Consider the following 19,788-nt stretch of genomic DNA (forward strand, 5'->3'; position numbering starts at 1 on the left):
AGTATATGTCGAAGACAATAAACCTTTCCTAGTGTTCATCAGTGAATCCTGGCTCCAGCCCTCCCCGAACAACAATATGTTCGCCATACCTTCCTTAACACTGTACAGAGATGATGACAGCCTTTCTGTGGGGTATAGAGGAGTCTGCATATTAGTACACAACGAAAAGAAAGGTATCGACAATCTTTTCCTCGAGATATCCAGCGCACAACTTTCAATCATGGTCGGCTGCATATATCGCCCACGTCCGTGTGCAGCTGATTTTATTGAAACTATCTCTACCTCTTCAACTTAAAAAACAATATTTTGATTACTGGTGACTTCAATTGCCCTGACCTCAAATGACCCTTACTACTTACTACAGCTGCCAGCTGAATCTTCCCCCTCATTCAACTCTGCCAACTTCCTCCTCAATTCCGGATTGCAACAGTTGGTAGATACCGTTCTGGTCAGATAACATCGCTACTCGACCATCACGTTCAATGCATGACTTTGGAACTTTCGTACCTTCCACAGGTACTCAGTATTCGGGAGTTATTTTACCTGTAGTCCTGCATTATTCTTCCAGAGCCTATCCTTTCCGGATGTTGGCTATCATAGATGCTATCTTTACCTTGTTGACTGCTGCTCGGAATAGCTCGGTAGTGTTCACATCATACCAGGTTCTGAGATTTTTCAACCATAAAATTCATCTTCTTCCAAACATACGCCCGATTCAAGAAACACCTGGAAGAGTTTATACTGACCAGCCTGCGCTTGATGCCAAACCCTCACCGAGTGTGGAAGTAAGAGGTTCAATGATATTGTGGTATTGTTGTCAAGGCATGCATTTTCATTTTTTTTTTTTTGTAATTTTTGTATTTGCATGTCTAGAATCCGACAAATGGAATTCATTTCCCTATCGGTAACCACCCTTTAAGTTAACATTCTATGTAAATTATTTCATAATTAATGTTAAAATTAATGATAAGCAGTGACCAGATGTTTAGTTCGCACTGGAGCACAATTTGATCCCCAAAGAGCAACATGGATTTCTGCCTCAGAGATCAATTCTCACGAAACTGATTTCCTGCATTAACGATTGGAGCAGATCACAGGATCTCGGTGTGCCCGTGGACGTGGTGTATCTTGACTTCGCCAAGGCCTTTGATAAAGTCCCTCACTGTCGCCTTCTGCAAAAACTGGAGCATTTGGCATTTGAGGATCCGAGGCAGACTCTGGTTAGGATGTTTTCTGTCTGGGTGGAACTTGCGGGTGAGAGTCGGCGATGGGCTGTCCAGGCTGATTGGGGGGATTACGAGTGGAGTTCTTGGGTCCACTTCTGTTCATTCTGTATACAGCAGATTTACCAGCATCTATTCGTTCCAAGTATGTACTTTCCGCCGACGACACGAAGATTTACAATTACTCCCCTAGTAATGCACGAATTCTTCAAGAAGTGATTGACTCCCTCTGAAGGTGGTGTGAGAGGTGGATCTTGCCCTTGAATTTGGAAAAGTGCTGTGGTATGCACTTGGGAAAGAATAACCTCAGGGTACCTTACTCCATCAATGGAGAGACTAACCGTGGTGGACGATCTCAGCTGGTTGGATTACATTTCCTCAGTAACAGCAAAGGCGAAACAGATGATTCTCGTCCTCAGAAAAGCATTTTGCAAATGTGATTTTACTACCTGGGGAATCATTTACAAAACCTACATTCGACCTGTATAATGGAAAATGCTGGACCGGCTTGGTGGACTTGGCGGGGAGAGGTTGACCGATTGGAGTCTGTTCAGAGGTGGAGTACCAGAGTTCCTTATGGTATCACTAGACCTTACTATGCTGCCAGGTTGAGGGTGTTCGATCTTCCCACCTTTGAGCAACGACGTTTGAGAAGTGATCTCATATTTTCTTTTCGGCAATTCATGGAAATTTCGGCAGGGATATGGCGGGCATCAGATAAAGACGAACAATTTGCGAGGCCACAGAATTAAGCTCGCCAAGGAAAAGTTCAAGACAACACAGCGACAAATGTTCCTATCGAACAGAATAATCACTCCCTGCATCCGTCGTAGAATCAACGTCCGTGAATTGTTTCAAGAACCGCTTCGATACATGGGCCAGCCCGGGTTGAATGAAGACGTCCACAATTTATTTCAATTTTTTTTTCTCTTTTGTATGCGATCTATTGATTTCAATCTTTTGCTCTTCTTTGAGAGTATTATTTAGTGTTTTTTCTTTTGTGAGTTTATAGAAGTATTCCCCAACTCTAGTCTAAATTTATTATAATAATAATAAGAGCCAGTTGTCCTGTTAATTGTTAATTCATGGGAAATTTTTGTTTGAATTGCTTGGCTCTTGCCTTGAAACTTCTTCTAATTTTTTTGGCCTCCATTGATGCAAGATGATAATTTTTTTGAAATCTACAACTGATGTAACGTATTCAACCTTTAGCCAAAGAAGATAACCAACAGTAACTCTCCCCAAGCTACTGCATATTATGTGTGAATAATTCAATTTTCTTCCATAGCAAAAATAAATATATTCAAAAACTCATCTGTCGTATTTTCCAAACGAATAACTAGATTTGGTATGCCTTCAATTAGTTTTTAAAACGTCATTTCTGTTTGTCACATATTTTCGACTTCATATTTTCCGAAGTGATTCGACATTGTGATAAGATATTTAATTACTGACACTTTTACTTAGAAAAGACAACATAGCGCTTATTCAAAGCCCAAAAATATTTTGACAAGCGTCATAACCCAACATTTTCGTATTATGCAGAGCAAAGATAGAGTTAGGAATGTGTTAAATTTCCATGGCCAACCGAGTGCTAAAATGAAATTGAATTAGTATTATACCTAAGTCTAATAATTCTGAGTTTATTATGCTTTGCATTGATACTCGTATTTTGTAAAACGTAAAGCTAAGAACATCATTAGCATTTGAGATTGTAGATTTTAAACAACAATAAACTTAATATAGTAATAACCAGTAACGAATTTTTGACTAAGAAAGCTTTGACATATCTATGGTAAGCTGAAAGGATTTTTTTGAGGAAATTATCCATTCTATAGTGATAGTGAACTCATAAGAAGTATCAGATATGTGGTTTCAATTTCACAAAATTATTTTCAAATGAAATTCAATCTCAAATTAGGACAAGAAGTCTATCTCATGAACACACAAGACACGTTTCATGTTTTGTGAGTCTCAAACAGGTTATGTAATTTCCTTAATTATAGTAAAAAAATTTAAAATACTGTGATGAAACACATTCGATATCAAAACAAGGAATATACTGAATATAGCACACCATACATTGGAATATTGTAAAGAAATATGAACGGACATTTTCTTGTCAGAATCCTGCGATTCTGTTAACCATTACTTTGTTGTCTAGCTTAGTATCCTCTAGAAAAGTGTTTCTTTGTAAAGTAGAGATGATAAAGACAAAGGTCATAGATTAAAACTCTATAATCTTTGGGTTAAGGAATACTAATATATGAATATGAATACGATTTAAGGCCGGTCCTGATTCTACTCAAACCTTCGCATCCAGAGATATGTCATGAAAACTAAGATTAAATTTCCTTTCCCTCAATTCGAATCAATCCAATCTTTAATATTCAAGGACACATACGATGGGGATTCTCAGGTCCCCTAAATTTTCCTTATTGCTTTTTGTATTGAAACTATTGAACCTTCCATCTCGAATATCTCCACGGAAATCGTCAAGTTCCAGTCAGGGTTTCATTATTCAGAAGTAGGAATCGCCACTCGAATATCCGAACAGCCTTTTAGGTCTTCTGAAAGAAAAGTTATTTCGAAATATTCTTTCAGAAGGGAATTCTTGATATCAATTGAATCACTAAGTGATAAGAAATAAGTGTTATTTCGTATGAGAAAATTTCAATTGGAAATGAAGTACATATCTAGAGGAGCCGGCTTAGTACATAGTTGTTTATGAAAATCAGTCGCTTTCAGCACAACAAAAGAATATTGAATATTATCCCAAAATGAATTGAAAACAGTTGAGCAATCTTTCAATGTTGGTAAGAACTGTTATTTAGGTACTTGATGAATCGGCGGACAAAATAAAAATAGGTTCAAATTGATTCAAAATTGGGGGCAGGAAAATTTTCTCCAAATTCTCAAATTAAAGATGGCACCTCCAAGATGTCGAGCGGGTTTTGTGAATAAAGCTCTCTTCGAATCAAAATTGGCATAGGTATACTCCATTCACTTTCAATTTAGCACTTTTATTTTAGCACTCGGTTGGCCATGGAAATTTGACACATTCCACTCTGTATAGTAGGAAATATGGGGTTATGACGCTTGCCAAATCATTTTTGGGTTTTAAATCCGCGATATGTTGTCCCTTCTACGTAGAAGTCTTAGTAATTACGTATTTCATCACAATGTCGAATCACTGCAGCGAGACAGAATATTTTCAGATAAAAAAATGATACGCCACCGGTTTTTTCGACAATAAAAATTACTACATAAAGCAAATTCGGTTTCTTGACTTTTTGCTGTACGAGACACCGTATCCGGTTGAAAAAATAAAACACATTCTCATGCATGAAGAAATCGCCAAACTTTGATATGGTAGGTACATAATAATAATAACTATTTTTGCGATATCAAATTTTGGCGACTTCATGCATGAGAATGTGTTTTATTTTTTTAAACGGAAACGATGCCTCGTACAGCAAAAACTCATGAAACCGAATTTGCTTCAAATTAAATAAGGATTTAAATAGTAATTTTTAATGTCGGAAAAACCAGTGGCGTATTATTTTTTTAACTGAAAATATTCAGTCTCGCTGCAGTACGGACGCCACTGGTAAAATAAAAAAGAAATTATATTATGCAAAAAGCTCCTTGACGCTCAAAACCTATTTCTCAAATTTCATAAAAATATTTCAAGCAGTGTGAGAGTTACAAATAAAAAACTTTTTTATTCTATAATTTTAACACCCCGTATCTCGGAGAGGAAACATTTCTCGACATATGTTTATATGACGAAGTAGGGCTTATTTTTGATGTAGAATACATGGTTAAAATTTCTTGGTTACGATCTGGACCACCCTGTAGAATATCAGCCTACTTTTTTGAATGAGCGGACCTGAATTTTAAATAGCATAATGATCTGTGCCACCCCTGGATAAACAAAATTACCTTCAGAATAACTAGCTTAATCTGTGGCACTACACATCTGTGGATCTTTTAAAAATGTACGATGTACCCAAAATCTCAAATTTCAGGGATATTTTTCATTTTTGAGCATCGAATTAACCGAAAACGGCGCATTATACGAGAAAATGTGAAGAATACTTTATTGCACAAAACGTTCAAATATTTATTAGATAGCGTCCAACTCAGTTTCAAGATTTGGCTTCTTTGAATTTTTGGTATTTTTATATTACGTAATAGTCATAATGAGAAAACTGGAAGACATGGGTGATTTCTTGTGTTCGAAAAAGATTCATCAAATAAATGAAAAACTATATTCCGAAATTCATTTCATTCGATGAAACCGTTTATAATTTTGGAATGAGTAATACAATAACTCAAAAGCATCCTTATTAACATTTCAACTAAAAATTATTTTCAAAATTTTTGTTCATATTACTACTGAAACGTGTTTTTTCAGTTTAAAAACTATTAAAAAAAAACTGTGGGGTTTCTTTGATTGTGAAGTTTTTATCGACAAATTTTTTGGAATCTTTATATTGGGATGTATTGGTCGGATAACAATTAACAACGAACAATTTGTTTCTTCAACGATCATCGCTTCTGGTTTCAATTTACTAAACTAACATATCATTCTTTTTCTTGTTGATCTTCAATACATCCCCAACTAATTATCTTACTCCAATAATAATAATCATTTGTTTGCAATTCAACACTTTCCTGTTTAAATGAGAAGGTACCTTCCATGAAAATCTGGAGAGATTTTCTGAGCTAGAACGGTTCGAATTGTGTTCTATTTCAACAGCCCGAAGGATACAACATTTAGTTCGATGAATTCAAACTCATTATACTATACCTCTACCTATATTGCGATAGGAGTGTAAGAGGTTGAGAAGAAGAGGTAAATTTCAGCGGTGTCTAGACTGCGTATTTGATTTGATTTGCTATTCGAAGAATCGATAACAAAAAGAGCTCCATTTAATTGCTAAATGATGGTTTCATAACATATTTTCTTCTTACATTGAGGGAGACAATAAATTATTGAGCAATTACCCGAGATATATTTCCACACCCGCATAATTTAAAAAAATAACTTGTTTATAAAGAAAAAATCTGAGGAATTCTCATTGTAAATGAGAAACATTTCAAGATATTTATCGGAAAATTTTACGCAATTTCGGTGATATGAAGATACAAACAAATGAAGATACCCATTTCTTATCCGAGAACAATGAAATATGAAATGGTGAATATATTCTAGTCTTGAAATAGAAATGAGGGTTCACTCCATGTAAAGCACTTCCATTGAATATTCAATTAATAGGCTTGTTCCTGGTTCACAAGGATTGTTAACTGTACAGGGTGGGCAAAATTGGTGATACCTGAATTACAACTTTTTCAACCCAACGAGATAGAGGAAAATGCATGGCACATTACGGTCGTCTTTTTTCGAGAAACTAATAATGCCATCAACTGCATCACTATATCTTCTTTTTTGTTTTCGAGTTATCGGAAAAAATTTAAATTTCAACTTTGGTCATTATCTCCGTTTCTGTTTAAGCTAGGATGTTGAAATGAAAACATTATACAGACACGTTTTTGATAGCAATCCAGTGGCGTACTATGATTTTTTCCAACAGGTATATTTGCTGAGCTATAACAAAGAGATGTATTTTTTCTTATGAAAACAGTAGTTAAAAATGACTTAGAATGACTGAGAGCGATGTATGAAATATTTCTGAAACGGTAAAAAAATGGCGATTCTTTTAAGTCATTTCAAACTACTGTTTTCATAAGAAAAAACACAACTTTATATTATAGCTCAGCAAATAAACCTGTAGGAAAGAATCATAGTACACTGGATTGCACACTGGATTGCTAGAAAGTGTCTTTATAATGTCTTCATTTCAACATCCTAGCACAAACAGAAACGGAGATAATGATCAAAGTTGAAATCGCCCAAATTTAAATTTTGGCTTATAACTCAAAAACAGAAGAAGAAAGAGGAATGCAGTTGATGGCATTATTAGTTTTTCAAAGACGACATGAATCGTACATTCATTTTCCTCTATCTCGTTGGGTTAAAAAGTTGTAGTTCACGTATCACCAATTTTGCCCACCCAGTACAGATCATGAGCAATTCCATTTCAGGGTAGGGAAAATCTGTCTGCGCTTGCTCTGTAAAGGGTGGGCAAAATTGGTGATACCTGAACTACAACTTTTTAACCCATTTCGAGTCTTTTTTTGAGAAACTTTCAATGCCATCAACTGCATTCCACTATCTTTTTTTGTGTTCGAGTACCTAATAAGCCAAAATTGAAATTTGGACGATTTCAACTTTGGTCCTTATCTCCGTTCCTATTTGTGCTAGGATGTTGAAATAAAAACATTATCGAGACACTTTTTAGATAGCATTCCAGTGGCGTACTACGCCTGTACAGGGTGGGCAAAATTGGTGATACCTGAACACCTGAACTACAACTTTTTCAACCCAACTAGAGAGGAAAATGCATGGCACATTACGGTTACCATTTTTTGAGAAACTAATAATGCAATCAACTGCATTCCTCTATCTTCTTTTGTTTTAAGGTTATAGGCCAAAATTAAAATTTCTACTATGGTCATTATTTCTGTTTCTGTTTATGCAAGGATGTTTGAATGAAAACATCATACACTTTTTTTATAGCAATCCAGTGGCGTACTGCGATTTTTTCCAACAGGTTTATTTGCTGAGCGATAACATAAAGTTGTGTTTCCTTATATGAAAACAAGATTTAAATGACTTAGAAAGAATCGCCATTTTTCTCCAGTTTCAGAAATATATCATACATCGAACTCAGTTTTTCTACGTCATTTTAAACTAGATACTTTTTTCATCAGCAAAAACACACCTTTATGTTATAGCTCAGCAAATATACCTGTTGGAAAAAGGCATAGTGCGCCACTGGATTGCTATCAAAAAAGTGTCTGATGTTTTCATTTAAAAATCCTAGCACAAACAGAAACATAAATAATGACCATAGTTGAAATTTTAATTTTGGTCTATAACTCGAAAACAAAAGAAGATAGAGGAATGCAGTTGATTACATTATCAGTTTCTCAAAAAATGGCAACCGTAATGTGCCATGCATTTTCCTCTATCTCGTTGGGTTGAAGAAGTTGTAATTCAGGTGTTCAGGTATCACCAATTTTTCCCACCCTGTATTTTCCCAATTTCGGTTAATATTCATGAATCACCCCGTATCTCCGAAACTTATAGCCTTAGGATACAAAACAAGTAAGTTTTCTGAAAGGCCTGAATAACCTGCATTCACCATTAGGCAATGGCCAACGACTCATGAAACACCCTGTAGAATGAATTTCTGCGGAAATATGAAGTGTTTCATGCTTGAGATGGTTATGATAAAGTAGTTCAAAGTCATTTCCCATAGACTCATTTGGTTTTGTATTCTCCTTGAACATATTCGGAAAGAAGAATTAAACTAAGCAGCAAATGAATTGGAATACTTGAAAAATTGCCCAAGTTTGTCTAGCTATAACTTCGACTTTACTTTGGTGATGCTGGATTTTCACTCCGAAATGCAGATTATTGTCCTTTGTCTGTACGCCACTGACGAAAGGTATTTTTTTCAATCGCTTCTTGTTAAACAGGGTGTGAACGCAGCACAGCCAAAAATGTCCGTTTTTTGGCTAAAAATTTGGGAATAGTAGAGGACCATTCGCCTCACAAAGTTATTTCTGCTGCTGCATGGTTGTGTCAGATTGTTAGATTTGGGCGATCTCGAATGCCATATGAAACGTTCGTCAATCCAAAATTTAAAAAAAAAAAACAATTTATTCTCCGATTAATCTTCTCGAAATTGAAAGTCAATTAGACAACGTTTTATATAATGAAGATTTTTAAAATAATTTTCTTTCCATTTTAACATTGTTTTGCAATGAGTACTATATCAGATATCAGAAATTCTTCTGTTTCTTCACGAGCATACCTTAATTCTTGGGAAAAACAAAATTGTGTTTATTCACATTTCAGAATCACCTGAATCACACTTGCAATTTAATTCCACACCAATAGCGATAAAATCAAACAAACTGCTGAGTTTATTTTCAGTAAAATAATATAAACATTTTTTTAAAGATTCTTCTTCGTTCTTGGGAAAACGAAAATTATTCACCTGTGGTTTAATTCCACAGCAATACCTATAAAATCAAACAAACTTCTAAGTTGATTTCAATGAGTAAGATATTAGAAATTAATTATTTTTTCAAGGGGGAAATATTTCTTTTTCAATGAATACCTTTATTCTTGGGAAAACTAAAATTGTGTATATTTCAAAATTACCTGACTAATTCACCTGTGGTTTAATTCCACACAATTATCGATAAAATCAAGCAACTTCTGAGTTCGATCTACGTAGAATTACTGGGAGATATAGAGTTTCTCATTACGAAAATTTTCGGAAAAATTCTTGAAACAATAAATATCATCGCACTTATCGACGCGTTACGGGATATCGGAACATCCATCAGGAAAACCGTTCGGGGAACATATAGCGGCGGGAAAAATAAGAGGGTATTTTCATGGAAGAGGGACGCCTGCGTCAGGAATACTCATGAATGCGAAGAAGACCTCATGTTCATTCACACGATATAAAGGGTGTTTCAATAAGAGAACAATATTTGAATTTCGCGCCACTTCGTTTGTCATGATGCCAAATCGGTATGGAAAGCCAGATACGAGGATATATTGAAAAATTCTCATTCTACTATAGAACCAAACAACATTTCAATGTCAAAATATTTCATTACTCAACATATTCCCCACTTAATTGGATACATTCATTACAGCGAACCTGCAAAGTCTCTAGACCTTTAAAAAAAAAATTTTTCTTCTTGCTCTACAAACCAGACCTCCACAGCTTTCATTACCTCCTCGTTGGAAGAAAATTTACGACCTTTTAAACTTTTTTCAGTTGAAGAAAAAGATGATAGTCGGATGGATCCAAATCTGGTGATTCACCGGGGGTGTTCTAGTAATTCAAACCCTAAATCACGAATTTCTGCATGGCAACATGAGATTTGTGTGCAGGGGAGTTGTCCTGTAAAAACAAAACGCCTTTGTATAGATAGCTTTCCGCGTCTTTTCTCTTTAATTATTCCCATAGAGTGGTCAGTAATGTCGAATAGTAATCTCCGGTTATTGTTCTACCTTTATCCAAAAAATCAATCACGATTACTCCATGGCAATCCCAAAAAACCGAAGCAAGAAATTTTCCAGCAGATTTTTGGACACGAAAATTTTTAGGTCTTGGAGAACTAGAGTGTCGCCATTCCATAGAATGTTGCTTTGTTTCTGAATCATAGAAATGTACCCAAGTCTCATCCATAGTAAAAATTCGGTTTAAGGAGTCTACATCGTTTTCAAATCGAGCACAAATCGAACGCGATGCTTCTACCCTTGCACGCTTGTGGTCAACATTCAAACATTTGGGTATCCATTTTACAGCAATTTTTCTCATGTCCAAATTGACGTGAACTATATGATGAACGCCCAATTAGACGGTTTGACAAAATCATGTCATGAATTGCATCGAAAATTTACCTCTTTTGAAGCTTTCAGTCCAATTTTTCACGGTCTCATACGAAGGACATTGTTCACCAAGGGTATTAAGCATATCTTCGTGATTCTGCTTACCTCTTAACCCTTTTAAATGCAGGTACTTGATAATGGCTCGATACTCCAATTTTTCGATTTTCACAATTTCAGTGGACATCTTCTTTCTTTTAATTTATTGCGTAACTCTGGTTTACTTTTTTGAGCTCAAACTTCACACTGACACTTCTAATGAGCTATGGTAACGCAATATTTTTTTTTATGCATGAAACTGGTCTAGGCTAACTAGATATCAATCCATCCTCGTACATAGAGATAATGGCAATAAAATGATTATAATACGACTAGGGAATAAAATGCATGTTTTTTCCAGAACTGCGTATGTCATGGATTTTCAGTTATGACCAAATCAATCCAATATTTATATTGATATTCTTACTATGATTTATTCATATTACTCATATAGGTAGGAGCTTCTTACAAAAAAAAAACATAATACCACGATCCATTCAAGATTTATGACTTCCACATATGAAAATAATTTTTATCAAGAATTTTTGTAACCACCTCATATTGTTCTTCTTCTCTTTCTTGTGATCAACCTCAATGAAAGAAATGCTTTTCGCACGTTGGGGTCGTTGTGTGAAATTTACAGATATGTATCTACTTCTCCAAAAAAGTGCCTTCCCGTACAAAATTACGATATTTGTATAGGGTAATGTCATCATTGTTTACATTTTGGAAAGATTCAAAGAACGACATAAGTTCAGCCACCTAACATCAACCTTCAAAATTCCTTAGCCTCCTTGAAGTTTTTTGAGCGCAGGTTATAAAAGTTCAAAGTACCCTCACTGGCTTCACTTCGCACAAACATTCGATGATAGGTATTATAAATTAAAACTGGTATTAAATGTAATGGAAATGAAAGGAATTTGTTTCTCAAGTATCTTACATTAGTGTCCGGAATCAACATTCTGAATTCTGAATGTAAAATTGAAAATAAAAATCGTTTTTGGAATATCAAAGAAGCCGCCTAACAAAACCTTGAGATGAAAAGGAGAGTATCAGAAGCTTTTCCAAGAATTGTTTTGGTAATTTTTGTCCCTCATGTCCCACAAACACCTGTACTCATACTCCGTATTGATCGGTTTTTCGTTGTCCATGAAGAAATTTATATTTAATCGGACGAAACACCCAAAGAGACGCAAGTAGACGCAAATTCGCACAAAAAATCCAACTAGTTTGTACGCAAGAACGGCAGTCGTATAGTATACGGACGTCCAAAGATTGTAGAGTAGGTAGAGCTAACTCTATAATATTTGCGTCCTTTGCGGACGTCTAGGTCCCATCCACTGTAACCACTTTATAACAATGAGGATTTGTTTCTTCCTGCGAATGTGTCCGTCAAATTTCCGGAATTCCTTTGCCGTTGTGAGTGTACGACATTTGTAAAAAAAATTGTAAGTTAGTTTTTCACCAAAATTTCAATTTCATCTAAACTGAGCAGCAAATGAAGTGGGACAGCTGAAAAATTGTTTAAGTTGACTAGGTATAATTTCGACATCACTTTGATGATGTTCGATTTTCACCCCGAGATGCAAAACCTTATCATTCACTTATATTCCGATTCCGCTGGCACAGGGTAATTTTTTCTCAAACCTCTTCTTGTTGTACAGGGTGTGGACAGCCAAGAATTTTTTTGAAAAAGAATCTGGGAATAGTGGAGGTCTTTATAAAGTTATTTGTGATGCTTGTTCGCTGAGTGGATTATTAAGTCAACACCTCGGCCGTCTTTACAACATTACGGTTACAATGCGTTGCTAAGGAAATATCGCCATTTTATGAAATCACTTTTTTCTTGTTATTCTAGCTATAACTTGAACATTTCTTCGCCGATGTTGGTTTCTGTTGTTAATCATTGTAGTTCCTCAGTTTTTATTAGTCTATTTTTGTTGTTTATTTCTGTTATTGATTCCTTTTTTCTCTGTGTCTCTTGTTCTTGATTTTAGCCTGTGAAGATGTCAAAAAATGTGACGAATCATCGGCAGCTAAATTGAAGTTTATTTTTGCTTTTTGTTCCATTAAGCCAAAAGAATACACGAAGATATCATTCCTGGAGCAATTAATTTAACAGTCGTTCTGGATTCATTTCCATTATAATGGTTCATTTTGTTGTTCACCTAATAGACCAAATACATGGGTGTCACAACTCACTTTAGTATTTGTAACAACTTACCTCGACCTTAGGATAGTTGAGGGTCGAGAAAAGAAATTTCTCCTTATGTAGAATTCCTCAGAAACAGTTCTCCTTTCATCCCTATTTCAGGAAGTTGTTGCTGTAAAAGCTTCAATTCTATTTCTTGTAGCTTGCTCTTTATACGATAATGATTAATTAAAATCACTTTCAATAAATGCCCTAACTAAAGAAAAAGAATTTCTCTCGGAATTATTGCTCATTAAATTTTTTATCATCCTTTAATTTCATGCATCTCTTCTCGTATCTTTCAAAGGAAATATCAGTAATATAACATTTATTTATGAGAATATCGCCTCTTCAACATGATCGTAGCACATTCCATCTAATCTACTCTCTGCTATTTTACGACGTATTCCGAGGGACATAAATCATTGCTGGAGAAATATAATGAAGATAAATATAATATAATAAGCTGAACTGTGCACAGTGTGGGTGATAAAAAAAATTTCTTGAACTTCTGAGCGTTTGGAAGAATGATAAGGATATATGGATAACGTCCAACACTATTGCAATTAATTGAGACAATTTTATACTGCCAGAAAAATATATATTTTCACCACTAAATGTACCTATATTTTTATAGTTCCAGATTATACCTCCTTATTGTGGGACATGAGACTCGTGAGAGGTTAGGAGAAGAATTGATACTTACAACTTGATTTCCTGATGATTGTTCATCTTCAGATGAGTATCCCTGAGGTTACTGTTTCTATGACCTTGCGAATTTTCAATAATTGTGTTCAAAGCGAAAACAACAACCTGAAATGTTCTATTTTCTCATTTTCTGATGTTGGATCATGATATTAACATTTTTACATACATACCTATAGTAGGTATCTGTCTTATATCGTCTATGTCTATATCGATACTTCAGCACTTACTATAGAAACTGTCTAGGTAATTCCTTTCCAATTACTGTTGTGAAACCATTGAATGAAGGTTATTTTTGGATTTTAGATTCTTCTATACTTGTTTTGACTGAATTCTCTTATCAGTTAAATTATTCATTCAACGATAAACTGGTGAATCCAAATATAATGGAATTGAATAATGTTGAAATTTACTCCAAATCATGTATCGTTTCAGATGATCTATTATGAAAACTTCTATTTATCGGTTAAAATTTACAACTACGCGCCTCAAAAGTGAATTTGCGTAAGATTTGGCATTACAATTATGAGAATCAAAAACGAGTAAAAATTTTATTCTCATCCATTACAAAATACTCTCGTTTGAGAAATTTTTGCAGTTCAACCATCTATCATCTGCTGTAAAAAATACTACAAAGCATGAACCGATGAACCCTTGAATTCAATCATTCAAAGATACAAATTTCATAAGTTCGGAGCATAATAAAATTAATTGGGTTAAAAAATTTTTGTGAAGAAATTATAGTTCCTTCACATAATTTTAACGACTGATATGTTAAAACTACAAATTACATCATTTTCACATGGGTGAAGATATGTTTGAACATTTTTTCGCTAGCATCATTAGATGGATAATAAAGAATTGAGAAAGCACTTCAGCTTTGAAACGAGCCCACACATGGTATATGTTATTGGATTTTCCAAAGACAATGACGGTAAATAAAAATCTATTGACGGGTTTCATAGTTTTCATTTTTTCATTGGTTCTAGACTTATGTTCAACCCTGTATAAAGAAACTGCAACACTATCCATATTAAACTAGGAAAAGCACGAAAAATCACACCTTTACAGTTAGATTATACCATTGAATATGAGGGTTTAATACTCGATGTTTATACACAGCCACCTAAAGTACCTACTCTATAGGCGGCTGTGGTTTATATAATCATTATGAGTATTAAACCCATTATTTAATACTTTTAATATTATTATTTTTATATTATTTAATACTCAATGATATACGGTACGGACATAGGAACCTAATGCATATAATTTATGCGATTCATCTGTTTCGTCATTGTTCGATTCATATCTTCACTGAATAATAAAAGGAATTTAATAAATTTTTTACATAGATAATCGCATATTATGTAATAACTCAAAAATGCATATCCCAGTAATAATTTTTTCCGTACTACTGATTTTACTGTTGGAGCTTGGAGATACCTACAAAATGAATATTCCAACCTTATTCGGTATGAAAACCTAACAACAAAAAGCCGACCTCTGGTTTCAACATTGAATTTAAGAGGATGCTTCAGTTCGTTTGGATGACATTGCAGAAGCCCTTCATGTGGAACGATAGGAATATTATGGAAGAATATGACAGTCAAGAGTTTAAGACTCAAGGCAAGGGACAAAGGAAGAGTTATACCTATAGGATTTTATATTATTAGAAATGACGTTGGTTGAATATGAACTACTTACATTTACCTATTCATAGCTAGAATTATTCTAGAGATTTCGTTTGCGATAATTGCATCCATCATATCCATAGTGAGAAATGGTCCTAATATATAGAAATTGGAAGATGTGGGTGGAATGTTTGTCTTCGAAGAAGATTTATCACATCCTCATCTTATCCTGTGTACCAGTGTAGGTATACGTCCATTCAAAATGATAATTACTGGCTAAACTCGCTCTTTCTTCAATGTATTAAGACACGAAAAAAATTGAATAATGTGAAGGGGGTGACTAATCAGATCCAGATGCAACATCTTTTTTGTAATCACTTTAATATAATATATACAACAGTTCTTTTAACGACTCTCGTACTTCTTGAGAAATATGATTTTCGTATTCTAAAACGAAGAACTCCCTTTTCGTCAATTTTATTGATTTGACTCTTTCGCAGACGACAGACCTACTTGAAGAAGTAAACTGAACCCAAATAAAAAGCACATATCAACCTGAAAAAAATAGCGATTGCAACTTTCCAACAATACCACAAAAAATACATATAATTACATAAACAGCAAATTCATAAACATTCGCACCGACAGTTTAATTTAAACACGACGACACACGCGCTATCCCTCACCAAAGGTGGCCATACACCACAGATTACAGAGTAGAATACATGCCATGCCATACACTGTGTACTTCAAAGGTTTAATTTCTTTGTCTGTCTCAAAAGACTCGGCGTATGTGCCACTAGATCCGATGAAACTCCAGAGTTGTAGAGGCTCCAAGTTCTCAATATAAACAAACGCTACGTGCAAAGATTATAGAGTTATATCTCAAAGATTATAATCTATATATCTATATCTATAATAATAATCTTTGGCTACGTGTATGGGCTGCTTTATATTGACGAGTGGTGGGGACTCACGCTTGAATTAATTTCTTGCCAAAATATATGTAACTTTTCAACCTGCCGGACCTGCAATATCTCGCGAAGTATTTGTTGAAGGAAGATGCTGCAAAGAGCATTTTTCGTCAGGAATAAATGTCGAAGATGCGGGTCATATTCTTTTATATACTGATTTATTTATTTCAAGACAGTCAAAAGACCTCCTCAAATGGGGCATATTTTCGAATCAAATTATCAGTGTTAAAATTCTCTGAAGAATTCTCTACCAAATTTTGGTAAGAAAACGGCAGAAATTATTTTGTATGCAACTGAACAGAGAATTCTACGAAAGTGTGTATGTAACGGTAAAGATTTCACGGCGCATGAATTCTGGAGTAAATTTTCTAGAGAATTCTCGGCCTTTGCCAGTGGCGGATTATCCCAGAAGCGCACTAAGCGCGCGCTTAGGGCCCCCAACTAAAGGGGGACCCCCCCGGCTCTCCGAAAAATATCCGTTTCCGTCAGACCAAAAAAATTTTTGTCAGAATTTCATTACAGATCATAAGAATTGTTCTCCACCCGACCCTGCTTTCTTATCCGTTTGGGGCCTCCAACTATAGCCCTCTCCGAAAAATCCCCGAACTTTTTCTCATATTTTTTAACATTTTTGAGTGTGTGAGTGAGAGTGAATATGAATATAAAGTATGAATCATGGGCTGAAAAGCGAAGAAAACGGAGACAACGAGAGGAGCAGAAGAATTTCTCATCTTCATTTTTAGTGCCTGCTGCTGAATCTAACTCTGTTTCAAAACAGGGAAATGAAAATTGGAACCCAGGGAGTACCGAAATGCAGTTGAAGGAGAAGGAAGGAGAAAATGAAAATTCTGTACGTGACAACCCCAGCACGATTATTCTTGTCTATAAAGTGAGTGTACCATCAATTAATGAAGCAAATAATGCAACCTTTTCTCATGACAGCTTCATGGCCGGTAGAAAACACTGCTAAAATGATTGAATATCTTTATTTTTGTTCGTATTGAAATAAAGATATAAGTAAAACGTAGCCTAACTCACTTCATAGACAATTGAAAAAAACAGCCCTCGGTATGTATTTACATAAGATATGTCTGTATCCTACATTGTTTTCTTAGTAGGGGCCCCAGATTTGTCTTGCGCTTAGGGCCCTCAGTTAGGTTAATCCGCCACTGGCCCTTGCAAACGGGCTTTACCCTACTAAAAATGACACTAGAGGAAGCTTTAAGCATTAAAATGACTTTAAATTTGATTATGAAACTGGACGTTATAGTTTTATCAGCGTCGTCCATAATCGATGGACAGAAATGGGCTTGATTTTCGATATTCCTATAGTCCGCCTTTAAATAGTTTTAACCTTGTATAGTGATAAAAGGTAATATTCAGTGGTATTATTAATAAGCATCGGTGGTTCAGTGGTAGAATGCTCGCCTGCCACGCGGGCGGCCCGGGTTCGATTCCCGGCCGATGCAGTTGTTTTGTAATGGTACCCTTTCACCGTGTGCAGAAACTTGTGTTAAGCCCGTTTACAACATTCACTAGAATATTCACTCGAAAATTCATGCTTCGTGAATTCTTTACCGTTACCCTTGAGTATTGAGGGTTGAATACTCAAAGCCGTTACATACGCACTTTCGGTAAAATTCACTGTTCAGTTGCATACAAAATAATCTCTGCCGTTTTCTTGAAAAAATTTGGTAGAGAATTCTCGGCTGTTACAAACGGGCTTTAAACAAGAATAATATTAAAGAAATTCAAATTCAATATTTTCAACCATTTCATCCCTATAATAAGAAAGGGTTGATGAAAAGTTGGGTGCCACTCAAAAAGACTCAACTACCCTCCATTCCTCGTATAGGAGTGATAAGGGAGGGTTGCGTAATTTAAAGATAAAATTGATCGGTTAGACCATTTTTCTACGAAAAAGTAAATAACGAATATACAGGGTGTCTGTAAACAAATGCGAAGGACTTATGGAGATGATTCCTCTTTGAAAATAAGCAGGGGTAGTAATTTTTTTGTATCTTGGAAGGCAGGTTGATTTCAAAAATAATTTATAGGAACTACCCCTGCTTATTTTCATCGAGGAATCATCTCCTTAAGTCCTTCGCAGTTTCTAGTGAAAATTTATATTTAGTATTTGTAGTAAAAAATTAGTTCAATCAAAAAATTTCAAAAATCAAGTTCAGTAGGTAAAGAGTATTGCCTTGAACACCAACCTTAGCCTTCATTTTGCATACTTTCGATCAGATCGTTGAAGTAGCCTCGATCACAGGGGCCTAGCTACCGCCGTATCAGCCAGATCAATGTTACAGGACCCCCATTTATGAATCCTGCACTGAGAAAATGTTTAGACCTGCTGAGCATATCTCAAACCAAAATTCAGCAGTTAGCCAGATAAGTAGAAGAAAAAAACGTGCAGACAAGATGTCATGAAATAACAAATCATTACAGATAGTCTCTGTAAGAAACATCTGGAAGAAAAAAGCGCATAGAAGAAGAAAAGAAAACGAGCAAAGGAAAGGTTCTAACAGCTTTGTTCCTAACTGATTCTGCTAAGAAGAGGATAAAAGATATCGAGAAGAAAAAGAGACAATACGAAAATATTCATAGAAGCAAAAAAAAAGCCTTCTATTTCAAGAAAGAAAGAACCGTATTACCCACTATTGTCATTTTTGTTCAAAAAAATTATTATATTAGTCGTCAACAGAAGAATGGATCAAGTAACACTTCACATTACCACACTCGTGGTTTGTACTCCCGTAGCACGAACAATGCAATGCTTGTGAAAAGGCGCATTTGTGTTGACAATAAGCAGCATTTTCCTAATATTGTTACAATTTCATGACATTATTTTGTTATTTGTATTCTTTGTGTGGTTCATTAAGCAGTACGTTCACTTATCCGAACATGCGTTCGCTTACCCGCATGTCATGTGAATGCATTCCGAATTTCTCTATTCAATTGTATTTTGCAGGAAGAAATCGTTTATGTTTGTTGTTACTTTTGGTACTTTTTTATAGTGCTCTATCCTATGAATATGTTTTAATTTCCCTAGCTTCAATATTTGAAACAGAGTATGATTTGAAAGGCAATTGTGCATACAGTTGCCCCGAATGACTCTACGGCCCTCCAAACTGACAATGTATTTTCGTCACCTTGCAAGAGGTGACTTAAAGCGTCAAAAAAAAGTGAAAAATACAAATTTGGGGGTCTGGAGACATGGACTCCCCCAAAGTACAGGTCAGATTCTAAACAACGAAGAATTATTTTAATTAAAGTCTGACGCTGAGTAACCAGTCAGGTGAAAACGGTGAAATGTGAAATATTGAAATTTGAAGCATAGTAAATATAAACAACTTGCAATCAGATGAAGAGGTCACTGCAGCATATTTTTTACAAAGCACTCCTCCCATCTGTTCAAAGCGTCCCAAATATTTTATTATAACTACCTATGTAGGTACTAAAAAAATCTTTA

General features: G+C 35.1%; 1 protein-coding gene and 1 non-coding gene across 2 annotated transcripts in view; one reads left to right on the forward strand and one right to left on the reverse strand.

Annotated features, from left to right (window-relative positions):
- LOC123308507 (gonadotropin-releasing hormone II receptor) overlaps positions 1-19,788 on the reverse strand; it is a 169,691-nt gene that overhangs the window by 149,688 nt on the left and 215 nt on the right. The window lies entirely within an intron of this gene.
- Positions 17,712-17,782, forward strand: Trnag-gcc. The gene has a single exon. It is a non-coding gene; the product is annotated as a tRNA-Gly (tRNA).

Source organism: Coccinella septempunctata, chromosome 2 (genome assembly GCF_907165205.1).
Source record: "Coccinella septempunctata chromosome 2, icCocSept1.1, whole genome shotgun sequence".
NCBI classification, from domain to species: Eukaryota; Metazoa; Arthropoda; class Insecta; order Coleoptera; family Coccinellidae; genus Coccinella; species Coccinella septempunctata.